The sequence below is a fragment of the Thermobia domestica genome, unplaced genomic scaffold, assembly GCF_964235325.1.
Source record: "Thermobia domestica unplaced genomic scaffold, izTheDome1.hap1.1 HAP1_SCAFFOLD_238, whole genome shotgun sequence".
In the NCBI taxonomy this organism is placed as follows: domain Eukaryota; kingdom Metazoa; phylum Arthropoda; class Insecta; order Zygentoma; family Lepismatidae; genus Thermobia; species Thermobia domestica.
In genome coordinates, this window is record NW_027655957.1 from 189,437 (window position 1) to 198,707 (window position 9,271).

Sequence of the window (9,271 nt, forward strand, 5' to 3'; positions counted from 1 at the left end):
TATTTTGCATATCTGCTAAATCCATTTGTAATGTTTCATTTGGTGCACTAACATAATATTGTTTACGTTCAAATACTTTACGTGCTGGTGCATGTAATGTATATGCATCTTGAGATGCTAACCAATTTTTAATTTTCTTTTTTGATAATTTTGTTTTTGTTTGCAATGTTTTAATACTTGATAAAGAAGCAGGATTTGTATAATCATAATATAATTTTGACAATTTTCCCATTTTTATTTACATTTTATATTCTTTCCAGTTTTTAAAAATATTTGTTACTAGTGTTGGACTTTGTGATTTTTTAATTTTGCTATGTGATTTCACTATAGGAGTAGAAATAAATTCACGTGGTACATTAAGATCATCCAATAAATTTTTAAACTCGTGAATGCCTATAGGATTTCTTGAATATTTTCGTGTACGAACAACATCATTTATTAAATCAATAATATTAGAACCTGGTATTATTTTTCCTTGAATACGTACTGTTCCTGATTGATCCCAATGAATTTTATTAGAACTTGTTAACTGTTTTAATAATAGATCTGTTTTCCTTCGTTGTGTTTTTGGTACTGATTGTAAAATGTCTGATACAAAGGGTAAAATAGAATTATTTTCTTCTTCTTCTTGAGATAATGATGATGATGATGTTTGAGGAACATCTTTTTCAATAATAGGTAATGTAATTGGATTTTGTGAAACTGATGAAGTATAATTTAAATATTGTTGTAATGCTTGCTGATACAATTTCCATTTTTCTTCAATACTAAGATTACGACGTTGTAAAATACTATTCATTTCTTCATCTAAACGCGATTGATGTGAATCTATTGATTTTATATTCGCATGCATTTGGTGCATTGCATTTTCAGGCACTAATATCATTTTACGAAATTCCGACATACTTATCTTCCAAACAAACTACTTGCTACTGCACCAAGTAATGGTCCTAAAATTAATGGTAAAAATGCCCCACCTTTCTGTAATAAAATTTTCTTTTTCTTATTAAGTGCTGTACGTTGCGCAGATAAAGCACGCAAGATCTTTTTATGTCTACGTAAACGTTGCTTCTGACGCGAATTCAACGGAATGTTTCCTTTTATTGTGTTTTTAGCAACTTGTGAAATAGTACGTATTAAATCACCAGATGCATGTCGTATAATTTGTTTTCGCTTTGCGCTTTTGCATTTGCACAAAGCACGGAGAGTATCAAAGTGTTGTTTCACCTTCAACATCTTGAACTAAACTAAACGTAAATGACTGAATTACTGTCTTTTACATTTGCATATACATGCAGTGTTTCATTAGGAAAAATATTTGTACGTAATCGTAATGCATCATTTGTTTTTTGAGTTAAGTCAAATAACAAATAAGTGTGAGGTTCACGTGTTACATCTTCGAACACATTCACAACTTGTTTACTATATCGTGGCATAATTTGTCTTGCTAAATATTGTATTTGTAATTTATCACGAGGATTTTTAAATACTATAATATAATGTGCATTTAAACTTATATCACGGGCATGTTTTCCTTTTGGAAATAAATTTTGAACAATAAATATTACTGTTAATTTTTTATGATGTGCATATTTTGTAAATAAGTTTGCAACATCACCATTGGTTTCAGACATTAAGTCATCTAATATTAATAATGAATTTTCTTGTATTTCAAAATTATTCATATCTGGAATTCCTTCTATAAATCGAATTTTTGAACTTGCATCTAAATTTGGTATGACTGCACCATAACACCAAACAATTTCATTAAATTTCATAGTAAACATTTGATCACGTTCATTTAATAATCGATTTACAAAACATGTTTTACCTGCACGTGAAGGACCAGCAATTAAAATGGTTGATGGATGTTGAAACTTTAACATCTTGTATTAAACTGAATGCATACAATAGATACTTTACTTTATATACACTCATTCACACACTCACTCACACAATTAACAACATAAATTAAAAATAAATTAAGAATAAGTTAAACAATAAATATTAAAGCTTGAAATGACTAAAATATGAATGAATGACTAGAATAAATGAATGACTAGAATGAAATGTATACTTTGGTTTACAATTTATAAGTTTGCACAGCAAACGATGGAATAAATAAATAAATAAATAGTCATACTCTACTAATGATTTGTTAAAAAATAAATAAATAAATAAATATATAAAAACAATCACTTATAAGCCAAGCTAAAATTATTATGATGCATATCCATGAGGTAAACTTTTTGTCTTTGGTATTGGTTCGTCACTTTGTGTATCGTCAATACGTTTACGTTTTTTGTTTACCTCTTGGTGCGTTTTTGTCTCTTTACGTGAAAAGATAGTGAAGCCCTGTTTACGCACAATACTATTTGGATTTTCTATAATTGTACAATTAATATTTCCTGTCACTAATCCATAGAAACTCTCAAAGTTTATTCTTTGAGAGGTCCTATCATTTAGTGTAATTCCCCGAATTTTGAAAATATTCCGAAATTCCCCTGCGGCATTTTTAAGCCGCATACTATAATTTTTGGCCCTAAGCCTATAAACGTTACAAACTCCCACCCTTCTTCAATTTCATCAGTGAGATCACCCAAATAGCTTCCAAGCTTCAACGGAGGTTCCCTATCTTTTTTACACGTAAACATAATACTGTCTGTGTCACAATAAATTACGTCTTCAGGTCCTACAGTTACAAGTAAATCATATAATTGTAGCCTGGCCCATGAAGTAATAAAACCAGCAAGGATGACATTGGAAAATTCCAGAGGTACATTTTCGGTTTCCAAGTCTTTATATGTTAGAATAAGATGTTCATCACCAACTGGAATAACACTATGAACCTCATATCTCGGTGTAGCAAGGTACCTATGGAACTCTGCCCCACTATCAATAATTACACACTGTGTCAAATCTGTACGCTGTCCCCATTTTCCGTATAAGGAATTGAGGTACAACTTCGCGCATTGTCTAAGTCCAGGGTTCGACCTAATATTATCTTTATTTAACTTTATGCCTTCGTGAGCATAGTAATCGTCAATATACTTATCTTTGTCTTCTTCAGTTTTACACCAAGCAGGATAGCCTGAAGCTTCCTGCTTCATCTGAAGAAACGTATTCACATAGTCCCGGAATAAACTAGGTGAATTCCGATCTTCAGAACCCATGAGTTCAAATTCCCATATTTCATAAATTTTGACGATTTTATATCCGTTTTCAAGAGCACGGTGAAGCTCTGGTGTACAAAAAGTTCCAGTTAATGCACGTTCAGTATCACTATGTGTGCAATTATCAATAGTTTCTCCTTCCATACATAGCCTACAAAGTCCAAATATTAATCGGCTTTGTGCTACATACGGTAAGATGGGAAAAAAGAGTTGTTTAGGAGCCAATACAGTACATTTTACAATCCCATGAATTTTTCCCACATCTGGGAAAACCGGCCCCTTATGCACCTTAGGTGCCCCCACCGGAAGAGGTTTCCTTGCCATGACGTAGGGGTATAACGATGTAATATCATAATAAAGAATGGATTCATCGTCCGCACAATTCACATAAGAACGAAATACTTCAGTACGGCCTCCGTTGTAGCAACTCTTAGGAATAAGAAAGTCGGCAGTAGTATCACATTGTTCTTTAAGGAACTTTTGTAAATCTACATCTGTGCGTACTTTATTATCCCAAGAGCACTCCCATATTTCATACAAATTCATTTTTAGAATTTCTGTGAAATATTTTCGCCGGATTTCCGTATGTTCGTACCTTTTTTCAAATGTGTTGTACGGACCATGTGCATTGTCTATTATGGCATTACGGTTATTTGGAAAACACGTTTTACAGGCATGCCAGTAGCATCCCATAAATTCGAACACGGCATTAAGCTCTGCATTGTATCCGTCAACATTATACCTTCCAAAAGATTGTTCTCCGTTTCGTCCAGCATGCTGGATTTCTATACCCAATTGGTGTTCCATATACTTTAGCCATTTCATAGCTTTTTCACTGGTTTTTGTTTTATAATGGTACCCCAAAGGTGGTATAACAGAAATACTTTCTTCTGGAAGATATGATGTACGATATGTTTGCATGGCTAAACTTGCAATCGTAGACGATACTAGAAAACATTGTAATCCACCCGTTTTCTCTTCTATGATATTAGTAAATTTAATAACAGCTTCTGTGAGAATTCTCACATCATTTTCACAATACTCCAGCATTTCCTTTTGCAAATTAAATTGCTCTCCCAATTGCACCCGTTCTTGGTGCCAACCCTCCAACCGCTTTCTTTCTTCACCAGTTCGCGATTCAGGATCATAGTACTCTATTCCGGGATATGGTCCTACATAATTTTGGTTCTCTACTGTATTAAACAAGTATGGGAAATCTCCCTTCTTTAAATTTTCTGAAAGGCCTAACGTTTTAGGTAATTTTGATAATTTTACACCAACAAACAAATAACTATCTCTAAAAATAATTTTATTATGAATAGAAATACTAAAAATCTTTTGACCCTGAATTAAAGTTTTTGGAATAATATGCTGGGACTCAATGAGAGATCTCAAACAGAAAATGCTATCAAAACGACTACCATTATGACTTATGACGCATACTTTACTAAATAGGGGTCTATCTAATAAAATATGTGTAATAAATTCATCAATGGTTTTAAAAGAAAACGAACGGTTACCGTTTTCATCACCACATGTACTGCAGGCTTCATCAATGCCGTTATTCATACATTTATGGCATACATGTCTAACGCATACCAAGCAAACAACGTGTTCCCGCTCCCCACGCTCATTTTCCGGTTTGAGCATGGTTTCTACGTCAAAGACAATATAAAGAAACCTCTTGATATGAGTAGGTTTTACTTTCTTCACATAACATGAGTGACCTTCCTGTACATGTTCACGACATGTACTACAAAAGTATTCACCACATGTATGATCAGATTTACGTGTTCTTAAATCATAGAATGCATTACAGTTGATGCAAACTTTCACATATTCACACACATTCTTGCCAATTTTATTACCTTTTAAGTGATTGTCGAAACACTCACCCCTAGTAAAATATCTATTGCATACATTGCATTTCATTTTATCCATCGTAACATCTACTTTGTGCATATGTTCACAAGATGAACACATTAACTCACACTTATGGAAACGATTCAAACCTTTAAAACCCTTTAAACAATGCAAACAGTACTTTTCTTTTCTTAAAAATGACGTTATAGTACGAATAGGACGGAAATGTCCAATAGTTCCTCTTTCATCGTAATAAATATAGATTGGTTTTGCATTTTGTAACTCTGGTCTTTGTATTTGTGTTTCCGGATAACGTACTCTAAATTCACGTTTGCTTTCGGGTACTTTTTCATAAATAATAATTTGATAGTTTGGAGTTAAATGTTTCTGAAACAATTCTACGTCATTAAAATCGCAGCCATCTTTAACGCTAACACCTGCCTCAGTACAAAGCTTAATAGCTCTACCTTTTAATGTATCTCGAGTTGGATCTGTTAAATGAGTCAAATTTCCACGTGTTTCGGTATGCTTTGCTATACCCCAAGCAATACTTTTAGGTAAACAAAGTTTGTCATTATCGGTTCCCGGAAGCTCAACCAAATGTTGTACTAAAAATTCATTTAACGGTAAATATTTGTTTAGTGTGGAATTATTATCACGTGTTCTTCCAGCACCAAACATCGAATTTACTATATGAAATCGAAAAAGGACATGATTACCTAAAAGGAAGTCTTCATTACTATTTAACACTCTAGTAATGGAAGCTAAAACGGACTTAGCAGAAATATCTTTGCGGCGTCTCCATGGAACATACACTGCTTTCTTATCCTTACTATTAGAGGAATCAATGTACATTCCAACAAAATCGTTAGGTCTCGCATTGTTTAGTACATTATCCAATGCGAAGTTCATTAGGTTTTCAATATAGGCCGCAGGATTTCTAATTTCTTCATTTCCCATTGGCCTTACCGCAATTTCATGTCCCACCAAGTTAAACTTAGTGAAACTTTTTCTGCTTTCACGTACTACTTCGAAATTACCTTCCCCTGTATTTTGAACATCTGTATGTCCGCTACGTTCACTTGGAGGAACGTAACCGGAAGTACTAGGTTGTGGAGAGCCCATTCCGTAACCACGAGTATCCCGTGAACATTGTACACTTGATACCTCTACTTCATTATTTACAACATCCACAGGATTTTGTCCGTTTTCACATAACTCGTTTAATAAAGCCTCCACATAATCAGATGTTCCAAACTCATCGGAATTTACTAAAACTGCGGAATTTTGATTTGTTTGTGTACCATCTGCTGCTTCATTTTGTATTTGTTCATTAATAATTTCATCAATTAAATTAAAATCTTCTTCTTGAAGTATGTTTTCCAAGGGTTGACTTTCTTGGTGGACCGAGGTTACGGAATTTTCAACAGATGGCGACACATTATTATGAACCGAAATAAAACGCGATCCATAATTACAAAATTCGGCTACCTCTGCTGCATTTATCCTATCACCTTGTGCACAATTAAAATAATTAAAATGAATGAATTTATCATGTGCCCACTGATACATGATTTGCTCACGAAAAAATCCGTGTACAAATAACTCAACAATGTCAGCACTAGACATTGCATATTGCAATATAAGTGCTTGATTATCGTGGTAAAAATTAAAAAGAGCTGATAACAAGGTATCATACCTTTCACTGCCACGAAATCCTTGGCGTTGCTTATCCATAATTCTCCACCAGGTCTCCAACACGCGTTCCTTTGTATTCAGGCCTTCTATAACACCAGCCAGGTAAATTTCATCAATTTCGTTAAACTCGTTTACGTATGATGCACCGAGAAATTCCATCTGTAAAATATAAAAACAAAAAATTAGTATACATTAAAATAAATACAACAATATATAAAAATATAGTGTTATTCAGTTAACAATATTATTTAGTTTTCTTCTAAGAAGCTCTACTTATTTTTTCTGTTAATAGAACACTCATAGAGTGTGATCATCATTAAAATTCTGCAAGAACTTCAATGTTAAAATGGAGTGTGATCATTTTAAAATTCTGCAAGAACTTTGCTGATAAAATACAATGTAATCGTATTTAAATTCTGCAACAACTTTGTTCTTAAAATAAAGTGTGAATCTATTTAAATCACGTTTTGTGCAATGATAAAACAAATTTTGTTTGTTTTAAATAAAATATTATTGTAAATATTTATCACATTACAATTTAAAAATAATACTTTATATACGAATATTTAATCAAAGTATAAAAACATAATCATTCAAATATGTATAGTATGTAAATATACTTACGATGATCTTCTATGTAAATCTGTTGTGTATTCTAAACTCGATAAAAATCAGGATTTCTTCCTTACTTCCTTTCTTCTTTTGTTTTTTCTTCTTTTGTTGTTTTGAATTTCAACAACTGCAACAATACAGTTAATATTACTACTCTTTTCTAAATATAATATTTTAATATTTCTTTTATTATATGTTTCTATGAATTTATTCACTAAGTAAATATTGTGTTGAAGGTACGGTTACCAGCATACATATGATAATATTTCCTTAGCAACAGGGGTATATATACACAATGCCTAACAAAAAAAAACAATAAAACCAGTTTAAACCGGTTTAAACACCTGTAGCAAAGCAAACAAAAGAAATTCCTAGCATTAGCAACAAAGGAATTTTTAAACCCAGTAACATAAGGTACAAATTACATCATATTGTATAATATTACTGTTACTAATTTAAAATATGTTAAAGCACCTGCGTACGATACTACAAAACCAAATGCGTTTGGGTACGAGACTACAAAACGTAATGTGTTTGGGTACGAGACTACAAACTGTGTTGTAGCCTATACAGGTAATAGTGTTATATTCCGTGTTAATATTATAATTATTATTTTTAACGGTAATTAAATTATATTTCATGCATAGTATACGTATACTACACATGTACGGTAAATCATAATACATTTTTATGTTTATGTTTGGAACCATTCGTGTAATACATGTATAAACATGTACAGAAATTGTAAATAAACTCTTAGGTTTATGTTCGGGAATGTTCGGGAAACTTCGGTTAAGTTCGGAACCATTCGTGTTGTACATTAACCAATATGTACAGAAATTGTAAATAAACTCTTAGGTTTATGTTCGTCAATGTTCGGAAAAGTTCGGTTAAAGTTCGTGTTAACTTGTTTAAATTTTTAATTATTACTGTTTTTAAAAATAATGTATACTAGATTAATGCACATTAAAATCCATCCGCCATGTTTGTTTCTTGAAAGAACAACACCTGTATCATAACATTCACATTAGTGTGTATAAGACTGTGCGTGTGTGTACATGTGCCATAGCAAGTTACCGAGTGTTGTTTGTTTTTATAACCGGAAATACCCCGCGCAGTTTCCGGGCGGCAATATTTTACGCGTCCCGCGTCGCAAAAACTTTTTTCGGCCGTAAATACCGCGCGGCGCGTACCGGTCGCGGTAAAAAACGCGCGGCGCGTACCGGTTGCGGTAAAAAACGCGCAAAAATGGTATTTATTTTAGTAATATTATTCATTTTACCTATTCATATAAAAATATATCTTTTAATAAACATATTTCCAAAGTTTGAAAAAAATCGACGCCATATTGTTTATGCAAATTCATTAAATTTTTATTTTCAAGTTACATTGTTCTAATCTGTATAGTCGTGTTCCTTAGGTCCTAACGATTAAGAAAATATCTTTCTTTTCTTTCTACGACCAATATTTTGGCCAAAAAAGCGAAAAAATAAAAACTATACTTTTGGAACACACTGTATATAAATTTCAAAAAAATAAAAATTGTTCAAATGTATCATGTAGGGTGTCTTTCTATATAGATTTTGACCTGATAAATCGATTTCTGTTGTCCATTTTCACCTACGATGAACCGTTTAGGATTTATGACCATTTAAAATTATTTTCAAGTTACAATGTTCTAATCTGTATAGTCGTGTTCCTTAGGTCCTAACGATTAAGAAAATATCTTTCTTTTCTTTCTACGACCAATAGTTTGGCCAAAAAAGCGAAAAAATAAAAACTATACTTTTGGAACACACTGTATATAAATTTCAAAAAAAATAAAAATTGTTCAAATGTATCATGTAGGGTGTCTTTTTATATAGATTTTGACCTGATAAATCGATTTCTGTTGTCCATTTTCACCTACGATGAACCGTTTAGGA